Source organism: Myotis lucifugus, unplaced genomic scaffold, assembly GCF_000147115.1.
Source record: "Myotis lucifugus unplaced genomic scaffold, Myoluc2.0 scaffold_17, whole genome shotgun sequence".
NCBI lineage: Eukaryota > Metazoa > Chordata > Mammalia > Chiroptera > Vespertilionidae > Myotis > Myotis lucifugus.
The window spans coordinates 9,453,006-9,474,058 of NW_005871065.1; positions in this window are offsets into that span (position 1 = coordinate 9,453,006).

Genomic DNA, 21,053 nt, shown 5'->3' on the forward strand with positions numbered 1-21,053 from the left:
TGAGAAGAGTCTCAGAATGAAAAGACATGAAGCAGACCTGGCCTTGACCAGATCCTGGAGTCCAGTCCGGCCCAGACAAATTCAGCCTAACCCAGCTGAACCACAATCATCTTGCCAATGTGAGCTTGAAAATGACTCATTTAAGTCACTGAAATTTTAAGATTGTTTTCAGCAAAACCTGGCTAATATATCAGTGATCTTGTAATAGTTGTTAATTCATTCAATTAATACACATTGAGCTAGTGCTGTGTGCCAGGCATTGTTCTAGGAACTGGAGATACATCAAAGAACAAAACAGACAAAAATTCCCTCATGCATCTTGAATTCACATGGGGGCAGTATACTAAGGCTGTGCACTTGGGAATGAAGAATGATAAATCTTACTTGACTGCCTTGAGCTTTCGATAGTTTTAACAACTAATTTGACAAAATATGTCCAGTAACCACTTCACAAAATTTCACCCAAAGATGTCTAAAAAGGAGTCACTTAGCAGACAAAATGGGTATGCCATTATAAGTATAAAATAAGGCCCTCATTTGGCCTCAGAATTACCTGGGGTCTTTTAAATTACTACAGTCCAAACTATACCCCATAGATTCTGATTTAATTGGTTGAGAAGCAGGCATCAGTTTTGTTTTGTTGTGTTTTAATTTTTTCAGGCAATTCTAATGAGCCAGTAGATTTGAGAACCATGGTATTGGATTTCCCTGAATTGTATACAGATTGCACTAGTGAGCCAGACAGCAAATGCAGCAAATGTAGCCGTGTCTATACATCATGACTTCACGTCTAAAACATGGAAGGATTGAGTTCAGGGCTCTCAAGTCCCCAAGTCACAGCATCTACAGTCGATGAACTGTTCCAGCAACAGACACAAAATGAGCTGATATTTGCTTTTTTATTGTGACTACTTAAAATCCTCCAGTCTAGAATTTCTGTCACTGTTCAAGCAGTTGAACTTTCAAATTCAGTGAATTTGAGTTATTCATGATACAAATTGATGTGAATGACACATTGCCATTTAGGGGAAAACATATCTAAAGCTAAGTCATTAAAAGCAGCAAAGTGGCTTAACATGAAAGGCCCAGAAATCTTTTAGTTGAGTCAAAATTTTACCAAATGTTATTAAAGTGATGTTATTGGCCTTGTTTTCCCCCCAAACAGTTTGTAGGGTAGGCCTCTTGGAGAGCAATCAAGATAGTTTCTCCCATGTGCCAGGAAATGAGCAATTTTATTCCAGTTCTCATTGTCAGAAATTATTTTTCTAGTTGACACTTCTAGGGATCAATGACTCTCTACCAATATGGGCCAATTCAGAGAAGTGGGTGTTTTTTTTTACATATTGTTTCCTCCTATCTGTCCAATAATTTAGGTAGTGATGGATTGAAGGTCACAGGGGAAAATATTTTATATCTTGAAAATAAAAATTCTACCCTCTATGTCTTATAACCACAGTTAGACTATGTGCCAGCCTTGCAAATAACTGCTAGTCTATAAACTGAGTAGTGACACATCAGTAACAAATGCTTGGCCAGTGTAAGCCCATTGGCTCAGACCTGAGAAAACTTTCTTTAAGTTGGAATACTATTTAGTGAGCTTGTTTAATTTTACCTGTCTTTTATCTAGTTCCTAGATTGAACAAGGCATAGTCACAAAAATAAAATTGAACATCACCAATATACACTTTAATTCTCTATTGTCTTTATGACATCTGGTATATTCCAGGATAGCTCTGGTCATTGCTCCATAAGAATGACACAACATAGATGGAGAAGGTCCAGCAAGAAAGTAAATCAATGACCGAAAGATTTGGAAAGCTGCCATATGAAAACAGAGAGTCCAAAAAACCCACAGGCTGAAGATGGATATGGTTGAAATACATTAAACCATTACAGATGTGAACAAAATAACTATATATTGGTTCAGCAAATCCCTAGTACCAGTACTAAAGACTAGGGAATACCCACCTTGAATCCCTATATTAAATTTCTATAATGAATTGAATAGTGATTTCTGATATATAGAATAGTAATCGATAAATTGTTTTTATTTTCTCCATTTCACAAGTAACAAACCTGAAGCTAAGATTTTTAGTGATTCACACAACTTTGCATAGCTGGTGTATATGAATGTAAATAATAAAAATAATAGTAATCCCTAATATTTTTTAGGTTTTTACTATGTGCTGGCTACTGTGCTAAGCATTTTCATGCATCATCTTGCCCTTTTAATCATTACAATAACTTTATACAGTGAGGAAGCTTAAATTCTTTAAGTCACCACGTAAATGTCTCAAGATTATATGGCTGGTATATAATGGAAGGGATTTGTAAACCAGGCCATGTGATTCCAATATTCACACTGATCAGGCCAACTAATTGCAAAATTCCTACACCATTTTACTTCAGTGTATACATATGCATGTATGTATCCCAACAAAGATTTGATTATAGAAATACACACTTAGTAAGGGGAAATCCTGAGGTTAAAATTCAAGTCTTGTGAATGCAAGTTTGTGGTGTTTCCTCTAAACTAGAGTTACTTTATTTTTAGACAAATAAAGGAGAGCTTTTGCATAGCAGGCAGTAAAAAAAAAAAATCATGAGCCCTGTTAACCCCAAAAAAAGAAATAGTTCAGTCTAAAATATAAAGTCGCTACAGGAAGAGTTAAATCTACTTAGGTTTAACATAGGTTATCAAGAAAAGTTGGAACATTGGAGCACATATATAACCTATGACAGTAATATCAAGGAAGATAGCTATGCCCTCCACACCCTACCCCTTGTCAGAGATGGAATAGTAAATTGGCTGGCTTGTGTGCCCAGCACACATTGTAGTTCTCATAGCTCTGAGGAACAAAAAGTCAGAATTGCACAAAGCAATATGGGTCAATATAGTTGGCCCAGGCTCTACATGGGATCTGGTTCCCGAATCATCATAGTCCAAGATCTCTGAAAACTGCACAGCCTTCCACTTCCTTTATCTGTAAAGCTTCCTTGAGAAGGAATCAAGAAGTCTTAGGGCCCAGTGTCCCCATAGAGTAACTAAGTTTTCTCAAGGCATATGGACAATGGCTCCTCCTACTTCTTTCTTCCTTCTGTTGATGGATTAGCTCAGGACCACTCTTTACCTCTCAGTCTCCCCATGCTTCTTTCTATTCTTGCTTTCTTAGTAATTTTTATGGCTGTCTGATATCTCTTTTCTCATATCCAAAAAGACTACAGAATTCCAAAGGGCTTATGAACCCAGAAGAACCAATAAATACAATCGTTTGAATAAAACAAGTTTCTTGCATCTGTGGCTCTTGAATTTAAGGCTTATGTTTGGCAAGTTTTCATGGGATACACTTACTATCTGATTCTTCTGTTTTTAGAGCAAAATATTGCCATTAACAAAAATATAGAAAAGTATCATTGAAGCTGTATTTACTCCACAAATAAAGGTAGGGAACACATGTGTCATGCACTGAGCAAGACATTGTGGAAATATGAAAATGAGCAAAATATGATCCCTTCATGAAAAACTCTGTTGTGAGAAGGAACCAAGTCTCTTTAGTGCAGTAATCATTATAACTTGGAGTATAAAGTGATAACAGGTGAGGCAATCGAACCTTGGTGCTGTATTGATTAAATAAGATAATATATGTAAAATTAAGTGCTATGGAAAGTCAAAGAATAACAAGATACAAGGACCATAATCCCAGTGGCAGTGGGAGTGGCAAGAAGATTTCAAGAAACAATGTGAGACATAATTTTCTGACATTCATTCAAGATTTGAAAAAGCTTATAGTCTCCTGAAATTTTTTAATTTTTCGTACACTTACTTCTCTCCTTACTCTACCACAATCAGTCTGAAAGGTCTTGCTGTCTTCTAGAAATTGGCCTTCAATATAGGTAAGAATTCAATGGTAGTTACCTAGGCCAGTGGTCGGCAAACTGCGGCTCACGAGCCACATGCAGCTCTTTGGCCCCTTGAGTGTGGCTCTTCCTAAGCCTTAGGAGTACCCTAATTAAGTTAATAACAATGTACCTACCTATATAGTTTAAGTTTTAAAAATTTGGCTCTCAAAAGAAATTTCAATCGTTGTACTGTTGATATTTGGCTCTGTTGACTAATGAGTTTGTCGACCACTGACCTAGGCAGTCATAAGGTTTAATGTGGGGAACATCATCCATTTATGAAGGTAATTGTAGAGATCTTCATGTTTTGTTTGGAGCCCCAGAATTTGAAATGCCACCATGGCTTATAACCTACAACTCACAGAATAGGAAGGAAGGGTGTGCAACAAAATCCAAGCCCCAATGTGCTCTACTCCTTCACCCCAGGATTGGAGCATCTCAGGATCAGTGTTCACTAAACTCCATCCCATCCAGTATGTGTTTTCCTTAGCTCAAGTCCTAATACCCAAATATCTCAGAGACCTGAAGACACCCAGGAAGTGGGTTGCTGGCTGGAATTCAATGACACCAGCAAGCCCTGGGCAGAAGCCTACTCTATAGCAGGCCAAGAGGAGCAAAGGTTTGAATGCAATACCCTTTCTCCTCTCTGTCTCCTCCACCCTCTTCTATCCACAAAGTATCCAGGCTGGAGACTTGAACTATTTAGTTATAGTGTTTCTTTTCCATCTGATTTCAACTGTTCTGCCCGAGAGGGAATTTCTGAAAGTAGCAACAGGGTTTTCCATAGGAGTCCATCATCTACCAGACACTCTTCACATACATCTCACTTCCCCTTTGGTCCTTTCAACACTCCCCTAGAGTCAGTTTTATTCATCTCATTTTCTAAAGACCTGAGTCTCAGAGAGAATAATGGACTTAACCAAGGTGGTACTATAATGAGTAATAGAGCATCCAAATCCCTCAACTTTACCTCCCTTTTCCTATAGTCCAGGGCCTCTCTACTGAGATCACCATGATTCCATTTGGTTGGGAAAGCAAACTGAGAAAGCAAGAAGTCAACTCCTCAAGGCAAAATAACTCAGGAAGCTAAACATTAAATATTCCTTAATGTAATATCAGTCGAAGACAGCAAAAAAGAAGAATACAGGAAGCCTTTGGGACAAGACGCTTTAAAGAGCTTCAAAAAAAGATGTAACTGGTTCTTATTTCTCCCCTCTCTTTCTATCCCAAAGACTCAGTTCCTCCTCAGAAATGTTCACAGAGGAAGCTTTCTTCGCTAAGGAAGTCACTGCAAGCTGGCTGTATAATTCCATGCTCTCTCAAGGTGGTTATCACAGCGGGCCAGGCACTATGAGAGAGGGTTATGAGTTGGCTAGGAGACCAGTGCGTCTGAAGCTCATTGACCCAAGGGGAGAAAGGGAGAAAGAAGTGGAGAGGTGTCTAAGGGTTGGTTCAAGTGGAGTAGATGATGGCTGAGTCTTCCTAAACTCTCTCCTAGAGGGCACAACTTTTACCTCTGCTCCCTGCACCCTGTTGGCAAAGAGATAGAGCACGGAACTAGACACGCATCAATAGTCAGAATCAAACAACCTGGATATTCAGTTATATCAGTTGTAATATTGAAGAAAATTGGTACATATATATTTTTAATGCTATTTCAGTAAAACTTACAATGTGAAGTTCTTGCTGTTTGGATCTGTGATATAATTCAGAATTGAAGAGAACAAAGAAGTCTCTCTATACTCAAGGGGGAATCTGATACTATACGTTATTAAAAGCCATCCCTTATGCCTGAACTAAACTCTGCCTGCTGTCATTTAGGACAATTTCTTCTTGCTATGCCCTGACAGTAGGTAATAAACCACTAGACTGTGGAAAATACCCTCTAAGGAACTGCATTTCCAAGAGAAATTCTGCCAGGTCACACAAAACAAAGGACAGAACAGCCCCTTCCCTATATACACCCCCAGATTCTCCCAGATACACATGCACATACACACAACACACACACACACGAATATACCTGCAACAGTGACTATGAATGCCAGGCTGTCAGGCTGCGTGCTTGGTGCCTACCCCATAGCTCATTTTTAGTGCCTCACACAGCTATCCACAAAGCGGAAGCTCTCTGTCCCAGCCCCCAACCCTCACCTCCTCCCACATCCACACTGCTTCCCGGACAGCACCTGGTGGTTCCTGCTCCAGGTCAACAACCCAGTTGTTCAAGAGCAGCTGATCTTCACAAACACTATAAGGGAATGCATCTCCAGATACGCACTCTATCCATGAGCTAAATGTTGCCCAGTTAGCTATTCTCCAGTTCAAGTTTAAAGTGGTGCAGGTTTAAAATATTCAAAAATGTCTCTCAAGTCACCACCAATTTTCACCAGTCCTCCAATAATTAAAAATTATCTTCTGAATCCAACACTTGGAGAAATTCTCTTCTCTTACCAGTTTTCTTCCTTTTCACAACCATGTGTGCTGATTTTCACCTGTACCTTCAGATCCATTCTTTACGTTTTTCTGTCTTACTGAGCCCTAACAGATCAACATTTTGTGCGGAGCTGGCTCCCCCATCCTTTGGCTTTCTGGTGGGTGTGGCCAATAGGGGCACCAGCAGGAGGAGAGAAAGAGCAGAGTGTTTCTTCCCTGTCCCCATCCTGCCTTAACACTGCAGCTCTGGCTTAGCATCCCCTCCTTCACGTTCTCATTAGCTTTATAACTACTTCCTCCCTTTGTTCCTTCAGCCCTAGAGGTGGTAACAGCTTCCCATTGCTACTGGTGTCTGGCAGCAACCACATCCTTTGTTGATTTCCTTAACCCTGACCACTGTTGTAGGTAGTTCCTTTATTAAAACCTCTTCAAATAAATTATCTGAATGGAATTCTATTTTCTTCCAGAACCCTGCTAATACACCAGACCTAGCAAATGCTCACTTTCTCCTCGGGGCACAAGTCCAGAGCTATTTGTCTCACTTCTAAACAGTTCTAGTTCTTATCAGATGTGTAGACACCAAGACAATGTTCTTGAGGCTCCACCCACATTATTTCTTTCCCTTGGTCTTGATACTCATCTTCATCCTGAGTTTCTTTGAAACTATACATTTATTCATCCACTTAATCAAATAATCTTTATTGAGGATTTAAGGATATTAGACACTGTAAAAACAATCTTGTGAATCAGACATAGTCCCTGCTTTCAAGGAGCTCAATGGCCAGTGAAGAAGGAAAAAATGATGAATAAAACAGAAAAATATCGATATTAATATTTACATTAATATTAATAAGGAAAAGATTAAAGAGAGGAAGACACTATAACTCAATATGAGAGACAGCTATTTAATCTTAGGGAACCAAGAGAAGTGATGTTCAATGTGAGATTTAGAGAATAAGAAAGTGTGTAGTGAACATATTCAGCCAATACTCAGAATGTGTCACAGAAAACTGAGAGTGTTAAGCAGGGCTGAAGCAAAGACTGCAAGAGAGAGTAAGAAGAGGTAAGAAGAGATGAAGCTGGGAAGAAAAGATGAGGCAGATAATGAAGGATCTTGCAAGCCTTTTTGAGGAGTTTGGACTTGATCCAAAAATCAATGTGGAATCATTGAAGGGTGTTAAGCCAAGAAATGCCACAATTAGATAGGTTTAGGGAATTCCAAAACAACTATAAAGTGGAGAATGGGTTGAAGAGACCAAGTCTAATCCAGGCATAAAACGGTGGTGACCTGACCTAGACAGTCAGTGAAGACTGGAAGAGATAAGTAAAATTATTAAAATGTGTAGATGTTGGGATTAATAGGACTTGGTGATTACTCGGATGTAGAAGATAAGGGAGATAGAGAAATTGATAGTCTACACCAAAATCTGTGGCTTAAGCAAAAAAAATTCTGGTACTATTTACAAAGACAGAAAATATAGGAGGAGAAAAGATCAAGGGTAAATATTCCCTAAGAGCTCAATTCTTGGCATAACCAACTTGCCTCAGGAGCCCAAGTTTCCTTCTGTCCTCACCTACCCCCAACCTCCACCTTCAGGCTGGAGCCCTTACCTTCCAAAGTCAAAAAGTGGTCATTTTCCCATATACATGTAATTCAAGTTCAGTTCCTGACTCTAACCAGCATGGTGACCTCCAAGACCCTTTGACATTTGAGTAGAAAGTATTTCCAGTAAACTGTGGCCATATGAGTAAAAGATAAAAATTCCCACCTGCAGGAGACATCAATCATTCATTTGGGAAGTCAGCATCTTCTGTTCCAAGAGAAAAACATTACAAAAAGGAGCAGCATCTTCTGCTAATAGCAGCTGTACCTAAGCTTCCAAATACCCTCTCTCCTCTTCTCTTCAAGCTCAGCCCCCCAGAGGCCCCAGATAAATCTAAATCAACCTTCCTTCAGCCAAAGCCAAATCTCTGCCAAGAGGTGACAAACGTGTTCACTGGCCAAAGCAAAATCTTCTGCTCTGCTTTTCTCATCAACTACAACCTACACCTGCAGCAGAGGCCCTGATCTCTCCCAATGAAGGAGCCAGAGAAGGAACACACAGGACTCCTTGGGAGCTGGACATTGGTGCTCTTCCACCCTCATGGGCCAATTCACTTCACTTCACTTCAATTCAACATACATCTATTGAGCACCTGTTATGTTCCAGGCTCCATGATCAGCCCTTCACACACACAAAAGTCATATGTAAAGTCACCATCTCTGCACTTGAAGCTATTACGATTTGGAAGGGGAGATATCGAATAAATAAGCATAACCTGTTATAGTAATAGCACCTTTTAAATGCCAGGAGGAATACAGGTAAGGAAGCAATAAATCCTCCCTAGGTTGACAGGAGGAGAGGTAGGGAGAGTTGGGGCAAAGTAAAAGGAGGAAATTAATAAAATGACAAAGGAAGCACAGCTGGTGTGGCTCAGAGGTTGAGCATCGACCCATGAATCAGGAGGTCACAGTTCGATTCCTGGTCAGGGCACATGCCCTGGTTGCCAGATCGATCCCCAATAGAGGGTGTGTAGGAGGCAGCAGATTGATATTTCTGACTCATTGATGTTTCTATTTCTAAAAATCCCCTCTCAAAAAAATCAATAAAAATATTTTTTAAAATGTTTTTCTGATCCTAAGAAAGTGGATCTGATTGACAAGCCTGGATCATAGGACTTGGTACCCATCAGTGCAAGGGGCATGACCTGCATCAGCTGCCCCAGCTTGAGCAGCATGGTCAAGCCTGTTGCTGTGGGGAACGGGAGAGGGGACACAACGACTGAAAATCACCCAGACTTCAAGAAAGCTCCCTCCAGGAAAAGTAGCATGCTGTCATCAGAAGAAAACTAATTCTGTGCACGAAAAACAATAGCCTTTACTGAACCTTTTCTACTCGCGTATAAAATAATTAATTTTATTGAATTTTTCAATCTACAAAGCTTTGTATGAATCTACGCATTGAGCCACCTTCAATAGTTCCTTTCAGAAGAATCTAGACGGCATTTTTGGTGTGGAGACAAAAAGGGGAGGGGGTGCTAACAGAGAAGCTACTGAGACACATTTTTTCCATGGGTGGAAGGTTACAATGCTTTATTGCACATCAGGAAAATTTGTAAAATTCTGGATTGGGCTCCTGTCCACCCAACTGTAAAACTGTCAACAGCATGGTATCACTTACAGTTAGTTTTGAAGTGTTGTTTATAATTGCCTCTATAGGCTAGCCAGCTTATTTTATACCAACAATTCCAAGGTTTTATCATTTATTATTCATGCATAGATAAAAGGAAAATCCAGTTAATGCTCAAAAGCTTGCAAAGGTGGTAAGAGTGTATTTTTGCTGCTTTAGCTCCCTTCCCGCATAACATGTGCTTGTCATACTCTGTCTTAGTTGTCCTGCAGGGGTAGGGAGCGGGGAGGGGCAGAACTCCTGAGAGAAATAAGCATTATGGAGAATACCATAAAATAAACTCTTGCGTCTCCTCTCATTCTGGGCACAGGGATCTGAAACAGTGAACTGTCGATTATTTCTAACCATTTCAGGGACTCCCTCCGAACATCAGGGACCTGTAACCAGTTTCTATTTGCTCTTGCCTTTGGTCGTACGGATAACATCCCTGACTCTCACCCATGGAATTCCATGGGATCTCACCCTTCCACTCACCTCATTATCCCTCGCCAGACTTGCTAACTCTGATCGTATGGCAGGAAAAACCTCCAGTCCTCTTTCCCACGTCTGCTTGATTTCTTAGCTGCCCGGCTAGCACCAGGCTGTTGCACTATCCATCTGCTGTGTAATTCCCACGCACTTTGATGTCTTTCGAATGTTACCTCATAAATGCTGGAGAACCCATCTGGGGTCAGGCACGAGTCTCTGAGAAGAGATTGTTTAATGGACCTCCCTCTGCAATTAGGCGAGACTGATGACTTGTGGGAGCACTTGCTGGAAGTTTTGGGCTCTGGCTGTGGGAGGAGCTGGAGAGCCATGCTTCTTGTGACCCACCCATCTTTTTCCAATGAATTCTCTTTTCTCCCTGAAACTTTCTGATGCGCTCACACCCCCGCAACCTTGTTTGTTTGCTTGTTTTGCAGTGAGGCTCCATGGAGTCTTGGAGACACACAATGAAAAGGGAGTGGTTTCTGAACAGACCTGCATAGAGGTAACTCCGAGCCCAGCTCCCAGTGCCCACCAAGAGAGCAGAGAGGAGAATATCATTGTTGGGGGACAAAATGGAATCAATTGATAGAATTGTGACATTCTAGCAGGGGGATGGTGAAACACCATGGGATTTCAGTCTATAAAATAGAAGGGGAGAATATACAACAAAAGATACAAAAATCTACTATGCCATGTGAAATTTTATTTCTAAACCAAAAATCTAGAGCCTTTGCAGAAACCTGATGCCTTAAGTATATAACACTTCACCACTACATTTTTTTTTCTGCATGTTCAAGATTTTTGTTTTAGTCCAAATATAGTTCAGGTGGAGTCCTGGTTTTATCTATTAGCTGTGTGGCTTTTGTTAAGTGACTTAACCTCTCTGAGTCTCCGTTTTCTCAGGGATCTTCATAGCCATGCAATGCATTGGTGCAGGATTCTACATTCAGCATGTGAGGTGACATTCGGTAGGTTAGTGAGCAGTCACACAGGCTGACATGTTTGCACTGGCTGTCTGCATGGACCTGGCTATCCCTGAGGGAATCTCACATAAACCATCCATTTCATTCTCAATAGTGACATTCAATTTGTTATTGAAGACCTTCCCACAGAAGGAGGGACAAACGAGGAGGGTCTCTAAAGCTTGTTTTGACCAATGAAATGGGAGTAAAAGTGATGTGATACATGACACTTCTGAACAGAATCTCCTGATTCTACACCTCTCTCTCCTTTTTCTCAAGATACCAGCCATACCTCTGATAGGCTGCTCTTCAGTCTGGCTGTCTGAGTGAACAGCCAAAGCCAGATCAATGATAGAAATCCAAGGGAAGCCAGAAATAAAATGGCATCTGTAAGTCACTGAGATGTTGAGGTCATTTGTTACTGCAGCATCACATTACCTAGACTGCCTGATGTGTAACCCTGGGTCCGCTGATTCCTGCCTTAGCATGCTCAGATAGGACTAAAAAGGAATGGAGCACTTGCATGAGCCTAATATAATTTTAATGTTAAATGTGTGACTCTCTCCTCAATCACAAAACACAGAACAGTCAAATACCAGGGGGTTGTGTAGTACTGAGCAAATTGCACAGCATTTCCTAAGCCACGCATATTCTTTTACCACTTTAAAAATTGTTGCATATCTGTGACCACCTGTACCACCATTTAATTAATATTTTAACTTGCAAATGATTGTGTTCTAAATATATGTTTCAGAGAAAATGTTGTCATTACAATAAGTGAGAAAATACTGTCATGTATCTTACACAGTGTTGGAAAAATAAGTACCTATTAAAAGAATTCACCTCTATATCATTTTGACTACTTTTGACACATGCATGGAAAAATCTCATGCACTTTGGGAAACTCTGTAACAGTGGGCACCAGGGGTCTAGGCTTCGTCGCCCAGTAATCTGGGACAACTTCCTCTGGACCTCTGTTTTCTCCCCATAAAAAGAATGTATACTACAAGGGCTCATCCAGCTCCAACTTTACATTATCTGCTGTGATGAGCTGCTGGTCCTACTCCTCCTCTCACTACTGCAGCGAAGAACAAGCCCTATGTGTGAAATCTCTAATAACCCCAATAGGAAAAGAGAATTTAGCTAATCCATAGGAAGGCTTCTATTCGTGCTGTGATTCCATTTCTCTCCCAAAGAAATCATCTCAAAATTATAACCAAGGACTTGTCTTATTTCATCGTCCTTTATGTTTTGCCAACAATTTCTTATGATTAGTTGGATTCTGTCATGGTTCCAAAATGATGTCTCTTCTACCATCCCCATGGGGTGACTTAATTTCCCACTGTTGCTTAGGATAAAGGAGGAAGGAAATCAGGATTCCATCTAGCAGGCAGATGCTGGCAATCAGTCAGCAATAAATCCCACCCTGGTAATGCAAAGCCAAGGAGCAGCCATCCATTCAAAGAGCAATCCCCTTCTGCTGAGTCCAGGCCTTTAAATCCTTTCATTGCCCAAGTTCAGTGGATTTCCACTCTTCAGAAGTGAACAAATTAACAGCCATCTCCCCTTAACATTACTGACTTTTCCACCCAGAAGGAAGCTTGCAGATCAGCTGGCTCAGCCAACTTGTTATACAGATGAAGAAATTAAGGTCCCGGGTCATGCAGTTAAGAAGCCACAGAGCAGGAATAAGATTCAGGGTCCAAGCTCCCAAGCAAGGTGGTGGTGTACACTCAAAATTGCAGCCTCTGCTATGTTTTGTTTGCTGGATGTTATTTAATTCAATTACTTCTCTTGACCTAAGTTTTTCATCCATCGAATGGGGACCAACACTCTGGCTGGTATGGCTCTGGTTGAGTGTGGTCCTGCACACACCAAAAGGTCGCCGGTTTGATTCCTGGTCAGGGTACATGTCCAGATTGCAGGCTTGATCCCTTGTCAGGGTGCATGCAGGAAGCAGCCAATTAATGTTTCTTTCTCTTTCTCTCCCTTCCTCTCTCTCTAAAGTCAATAAAAACATATTTTTTAAATGGAGACCATGATGTCTATCTTTTAGGGTTATTTTAAGAATCAAACGAGACACACAAGTGGGTCTCAAATTTGAAGGTTTAAATGACTCAACAGATTTCTAATTCAGTAGTTCTGGGGAGAGGAAGGGAGGGCAGGCACACGATTCAGCATTTCTAACAAGCTCCCAGGTAATGCTATTTCTTTGTGTAAACAATAATGGCCTCAAAGTGCTTCAACAGAAATGTGCCCTGTGGCACCCTGGTTCTATCCATAAAATCCACACAAAATCATCACCACAAATTAGATAACAGACTGGACATCACTGCTGGTCTCTGAAATGAAATCATGAGGAAACAATGGATTTTTGGGTCTTGCTTTCATAAACAAGCTGAGTGGGTCACAAATACATGATCCCCTATCTTATGCCCCTAATTAAATTTTAAAAATTGCTGATTAGAGGAATGAGGAAGTAAATAAACCAATTAACTTAATCAAATGACTTCCACACGGAGGGAGGGAAGCATTCCATTGTCTTGTGTTTATTTTCACCCCATGAATAGATGAGTTCAGACTGCACAGGTGACCTGACAGCCCATTTGAGGCATGGCCTCAAGTCAAACACATAGACAGACAGAGTTACTATGTGCAGACAACCCCCAGGGCTGGGAATGCCATTTTACAAAGTGATGAGCAAATCGCCAGGGACATTGAGACTGAGGACACCATGGTTTCTACCATCTATATACCTGGGTGACACCAGGCATTTTTAATAGCCATCGGGTGAGAACCCATCTTCCAGAGCATTAGTTTTCAACCCTAGAACATCAGATGCCCAGGGCCCCTCTCCACGTGAATCTGATCAGGGAGATGTGAGGAAAACCGTCCTATCTTTGTATGTTTCAAATGCAACCTGGGTGAGAAAATTTTTTATATCATAAGACTAAAGAAAATCTTACAAGCATTGTGGTAGGAGGAGAGAAGAATAAGGACTCTACAAAGAATAAAAATTGGGGCTAATCTCAAAAACACTAAGCAATGTTCAAAACCCCAAAATATCACTAGATAACCTGTTACTCAACAACGCCAAATTCATTAGAACTTACTACAGTAGAGAACCCCCTCCTTGACAGAGTTTTAATCGCCTCAGAAAAGTGAAGCCAAACATGGGATATTTATCCAGCTTTGGAATCAGAGCGAAACAGTTTAAGGTGGGTTTTTCATGGCTGGGAAACTGATTAGAATTGGGCAAAGTTCATGACATAATATTTTAGGGTTGTGTGGACACAGCACACAACAAGCTCATTCTTGTTTGATAAGTAATCTCTTTGTCCTGGTGAGCAGGCTGTTGTCTCATAAATCGATCTGTAAGAATTTCCAGAAGCCAAAAGTGAAGTTATTTGCCATCTTGTATGTTCCAGGCAAAAGTTTCCTGGAACAACCAACTGAGTCATGTTGACATAAGTAGCTACACCTCTCTATCAGAGTGCCTGACATTTAATAAGTGCTTGAATCAATGTAGCTACTGCTGCGAAAATGCTGCATACAGGGCAGCATGAAATTCATTGTTTTAATACATTATTCATGTGCTAGTAAGCTCACAGAGGTATGAGTTGAATTGGATTCAGCTGATCTCAGCTGGACTCTTGCATATATTTAGTAAGCCATGCTGGGAGGGCCACTCTATGCTGGGTTTATAAAGACAGCTTACCTCCACGGCTCTCTCATCCTCATTAAGGACCAGTGGCCAGCCAGGGCATGGCCTTCTCATGTAAGTGACAGAATAGAAGGACAATGACAGAATAGAAGAGGGAAATCAGAAAGTGCAGAGGACTAGGCACCTCTGTTTCATACTTTGGGTCACAGCAAGTTGCCTGGCCGAGCCCAGATTCAAGAAGTGAGGGCATAATCTCTGCCCTTTAAGTGGGAGGAAATGCTAAGACATATGGCAAAAAAAAAATAGTTTCAGACAGGGGTGAGACATGGGGGCCGTTAATGTCCTAAAGCATAGTGCTTAATAAATATTCATGGAATAAATGATCAATTAATTAATTGTGTAATTTGAAATCTTGTTTTGAAAATTTGGATCATTTAAAAAAAATTTTTACTTTATTTTCTTTTATCTATTTATTTTATGCCATTGATATTCCCATACATTAAAGGTGATGATGGGAATATAAAACCAGTGATTCATTAATCATTCAACAATTCAACAACCACACCTCTGCCATGTTCTGCACTGAGAGCTGCACATATAGCTATAAACTAGACAGTCCTGGTCCTCGCTGTCACCAAGCTTTCAATGATCAGAAGTACTGATTCTGTATGTGTAATTACTGGTGCAATGAGTAGTAAGAAAACTGAAGTTGAAATGATCATGCAAATAGTCATCTTCTTGTGCACAGTATCTTTTTATGACCAAAATGTTCCAGATAAAATGCTCTGTAAGTGGGCTGTCTACCATAAGTCATTAGACCAGGAGAAGATACACTGACTCCTAAGGTTCCCACCCTCCGTGCCCTGGAGACTCTCGGTGTCCTCACCCAGGTCCAGAGAAGAGATAGAGTTACTTTTTCCACATGTTTCCCCAAGTTCTTGACATTGTTTCCATCATCCAGCTCCACAGGCCTCCCTGCCTGCTGAGGTTAAAGACAAGTGAGAGGCCACTGGGTCTGCGGAGACTCTTCATCATCTCCCTGAAGTTGGCTCATAGCTCCAGCCCCATGACCCAGGGGCCACTAACGTGGTTGCTGGATGACTGTGTGATTGTTTCAGGAAAACAGGACCCTGAGAGGTAAAAACTTAAAAGCAAAAGACACAGGATCCAATTTATATTCCAACATAAAAGCCTTGGGCTAGGAGCCAGATAATTTTCTTGAATCAGACTTTTTTTCTCAGACTCCTAAACTCAGCCAACTACAATTCTTATTTGAAGTATCATCCTCTGAGTTTCTTTTGGAAATTAGGGATTTGCTGCCAGTAAAGATGGAATGTAATGTCCTTTGGCTTTGTCAGTTCCAGCAAGAAGAGGACTATATAGGTGGATGCCATGGGTCTAGTACGTAGCAAATGTATAGATTACAGAAAATCTGTGCAGAATGCCTGGACTCCTACTGAGAAACAGATCGAAGAGCAAGACAGACCAAGACATGTTTCTGTAGGTCATGTGCTATATTCTAAACTTGCCATTAATGAGAAGAAGATGGTGAGCAGGAAATTATTAGTCCTCCAGCTCCTCCATTCAATCACTGCACTAATATTTATCATGTGCCTACTATTACGAAGAAAAAAACAAAAAAGAGGAAATAGGCTAAAACCAGCAACGTGAGAGAAAGGATGGTGGACAAGAGGTATGCATTACTGAGGTATCTTCCATATTTCACTGACATTATCACATTTGATCCTCACACCATTTAGAGATGTTGAGAATTTGCCCAAGGTCATACAGTTGGTCATTGTCAGGTGGGAGCCTAACTCCTACATTCTGATTCCTTTGCCCTTACTCTTTTCTGCCATACTAGGCTTTCTTTCTACATCTTAGATGGAATCGGGCTGTATGCCATGACACCAGCTGCACTAAAGTGCCAGAAAACAGGATATTAAACTGAGTTGAGAGATTCTAAGTTATGAAAATCATGAAAAGTTGAATTAGTGACCATTGACCTTAGGTGTGACCTCTGGTTACAAAAGTCAAGAAACAACTGATTAAAACAAACAAACAAACAAACAAACAAACAAAAAAACCTAGATCCAGAAACATGGACTAGACGGAAGGCAGAGGTTGGTGGGCGGGTGGAAAGAGATTAACCAAAGAACTTGAATGCATATATGCTTAACCCATGAACGCAGACAATAGTGTGGTGAAGGCCTGAGGAGGTGGGAGGGTTTGAGCTAGAAGGTGTGATGGGGAAAAAAACGGGAACATCTGTAATACTTTCAAAAATAAAGATTAAAAAGGAAGAAAAAAGAAATATAAAGGCAAGTGCCAAGACACACAACAGGTTGAGAGCAAAAACCAAGCTAGAATGAAACCTAAAGTTGCTTGTGTCTAATGAATTGATCTCCCTTCTAACTGCAAAGACTTTCAGACTGGGCACTAACTACTCATTCATTCATTCATTCATTCTTTTTTTTAATATATTTTATTGATTTTTTACAGAGAGTAAGGGAGAGAGATAGTTAGAAACATCGATGAGAGAGAAACATCGATCAGCTGCCTCCTGCACATCTCCCACTGGGGATATGCCCGCAACCAAGGTACATGCCCTTGACCAAAATCGAACCCGGGACCCTTCAGTCCGCAGGCCGACGCTCTATCCACTGAGCCAAACCGGTTTCAGCTCATTCATTCATTCTATCAACAAATATTTATGGGCCTATAGTGAGCTAGAAGCTACATGCCTGTTCTGTGACCTTGTGAAGTTTACCACTGGTTAAACCAATAATCACACAATCAAGTGCATTAAACATAAGCTGCGCTATGTGCTGTGAGAGAAATGCAAAGGGCTTGGGAAGAGCTTATGGCAGGGGGACCTGATTTAATGGGGCGTTGGGCAAAGTCTTTCCAGGAAAGTAACATTTAGGCTGACTCCAGAGGACTGAGTAGTACTTGACAAAAAAATTTGGGGAAATGAGTGTCCGAGGCAGAAAGAACATAGTCCCAGATGGCCTCTCGCATGGCCAATGATTTAGTAGCTGTCAGCTAGGGTGACCGGGTGGCTGGGCTGTGCCTCTCACATCATGTTACAAACCGGTAAGGCTTACTCATGTGGTAATGGTGTAAACAGCAAGAGAGAACAAACTCCAAAGTGCGAGCACTTTTCAAGTGTCTACTTACATGACATTTGCTATTGTTTCATTGGCCAAAGCACATTGCATGGCCAAGTGCAGAGACAATGTGAAAAGACACCAACCAGGAATACAGGAATACAGGGAGATGTGAGCAGATCAGGGCCAATACCGTAACAATGCACCCTAGGAGAACAGGAGGGAGGCTCTTGGCCTACCCTAAAAGTATAGATCTGAATCCCCAGGAAAAGGACACTTAAGCAGAACTATCCAAGTGTATCACTAAAGAATGGATAGGAATTGTCCAGGGAAAGGAAGGAAAATATTCCTGGGATTAGCATGTTCAAAAGTTTGGAAGTGAAGTAAGAAACCCTTGTAAGGAAATTAAAGATGCTCAGTACCTCTCAGTAGCAGAAGGAAAGGCAGAAGAGGTTAGGAATAAAAGGGGAAAGATAAAAAAGAGACCATGCTATAAATGGCTTTGCAGGTCTGTTAAGGAGCTTGAGCTTTATCCCATAGGCAACATGATTAGATTTACATTCTAGAAAGATCTCCATTGTTTCCATGTGAAGAGGTGGGGAAACCCTAAAGCAGGAGAAAGATAATAATGTCCTTACCTGGAATAGCAACAGTAAAGGTGGGGAGACATGTTCAGATTTTAGGTATAATAAAAATTAAAATTAATAGGACTTGATGAAAGAAGAGATAATCAAAAGCTGAATTCAGATTTCTGCTGAGGGAAATTGAAAAACAGTGACGGCATTTACTGTGAAGGGTCCCCTGGGAAATGTAGAATATTGGGGTTGGGAGATGAGTATCATCTTGGATGCTTTGGATTAAATTTTCCCTTGAGACAACCAAGGATTTGGGGAAGAAAGTTAGACACGTAGGTGTGAGTCTTAGCAGAGAAACATGAGCTTGGGGCTATGTGAATGTGCCTAGAGTTGGCACCACAGCCATTAGAGGTGATGGGGTCTACCATGGGGAGTGTGCAGGAGCAGAAAAGGACCAAAGGCAAAACCTAAAAAAAAGCACACAAAACATCTTGAGGTATAAGTCAGCAAGATGAGCCAATAAAGGAGACTGTGCCTTTTGTCACAAGGGTGGTGAGAAAGCAGGAGGACGAGGCTGATGATAGGATGCTTCCCTAGGAGGGGTGGGCAACAGCATCAATAGGGCTGAGGAGTCCTGTAAGGTTAGCACTCAGAGGAAAACCCCTGGACAGGCCAGCTAGGGTTGACGTTTAGGAGTAGAGTCAGATTGGAGTCACTGCAGAAGGAGTGAGAATGTGGGAAAGTGTCAAGAGCCAGTTACAGAACTATTTCAACAAGTTCAGCTGTGAAGGGAGAGAGAGGTATCCTGACTAGAGAAAAATGGAGGATGGAAGGAGGCTTACATTTGTTTGTTTGCTTTTGTTTTTTAAATATATTTTTATTGATTTCAGAGAGAAAGGGAGTGTGGGAGAGAGATAGAAACATCAATGATGAGAGAAAATCATTCATTGGCTGTCTCCCACATGCCCCCACTAGGGTTTGAGCCTGCAACTTGAGCATGTGCCCTGACTGGGAATTGAACCGTGACCTCCTGGTTCATAGGTCGATGCTCAACCACCGAGCCATGCTGATCGGGCAGGAGGCTTACATTTTTAAAGAAGAGAGAAATCTAAGTGTGTTTCAGTGCTTATGAGAAAGATCCAGTAGCAAAGAAAAGTGTAACACAGAGGAGAGAGTTACTATCATTAAAAAAAGGACAATTGTCCATGACTTCTGAGCCCTTCTCTTGTGGCCCTAGTCTTTCTGGTCTTGGACACTTCACCTGATCTCCCTGTGGGGTTCCCTGGCAGGGTGACTGCACTAAACTGCATATTTTATGACCTCTCAGCCTGGACAGCCCCACCCCAGCCACTGGCCACTCATTCACTGAGCTCATTCATCACGTCTCAAATAATGGGAAGGGCTGTTTATCAGTTTAAATCTTGCTATGTGAACTTGAAGAGAATGGCTTTCTGACAAATTGCCCTGAGAGAGGCACCACCCAAGCAAACAAAACAATCCCCTCCCTCCCCATTCATCCATGCACCCCCCATGATACCTCCTGTTTTCATCACTTGAAGGCAGCCCAGCAGAATCTACACAGAGGTGTTAAAGGGCTGGACAAAAACGTTTGGTTGTAAACAGGGTACAGATGCCAAAATGTGTTAACCCTATTTGTGTACAATGAATAAAGACCAGGAACAGCCATCATTATGGCCTCTGAGCATATAGAGCAAAGAAAAGAAAGGAAGAGGAAAAGGGTGTTTCTCAATATGTACGGGTTTGTCTTGATTATAATGGTTGTTTCTCATTCTGCTTGTTTATGAATAATAATGATCTTTGTTTCATTAAAGATGACCGGAGCAAAATGACACATCTTGAATTGATCACTCATTCTGCGGGAAGGGATCATGATAGAAACCTAAAATCCTGTTAGGCTGCCTTTATTCCAACTTCTCTTTGTGTCTAGAGTATTTGCCAAAACACATTTAATCCTATAAAGCCTCAAGATGTACATTTTTGGCTCATGGATAAACAGCCTTACTCTAATGGAAAAAGATAGTGTATACCTTCCATTTCCAAAGCAAGCTTCTCAGAGTGGCAGGGCTGGTCAGGGCTAGAGAGAAAGCACAGAGGTGTTTCTGCACCATCCATCGCTCAAGGCTGGAAGGACTCCTGGAAGGGGCAGTGGCTGTGTTAGCATGATTTTCATGGGCCCTCCCTGAGGACATAGATCAGGGTTCCAGGAGAAACCCTGCTTCCTGCAGAACTATCTGAGTCATAGGTATGGTGACTTCTGTCCTAGGAAGGCCTCCGCACACCTCCCATGGACCTGCCACCAACCCACAGAGGCAAATTCCTTAACTAATTCATTATCCCTTCTCAGATTCCATCACCAGACATCACCAGCTATAATTTCCAAATCCTACCCTGCAAAAAATCACTTTAAGGGTCTCTCCACAGGACCCTGCTGAGTCTCTCTGGAGCTCCATATTTTCTCTCTCTCTCTTTCTCTCTCTCTCTCTCTCTCTCTCTCTCTCTCTCTCTCTCTCTCTCTTGCATCTGCTTGAAAACTGGAGAGACTCCACCTACCGACGTGCAGGGTGGCCCCACAATGTGACACAGATATAGACTCTACCCTTCCTTTTCTCATCCTTTCATGCACATATCTTTTTGCCACCACTTCCTTTCTGGGTGACACTGACCTTGGGAAAGTTTCTTAACCTTTCTTT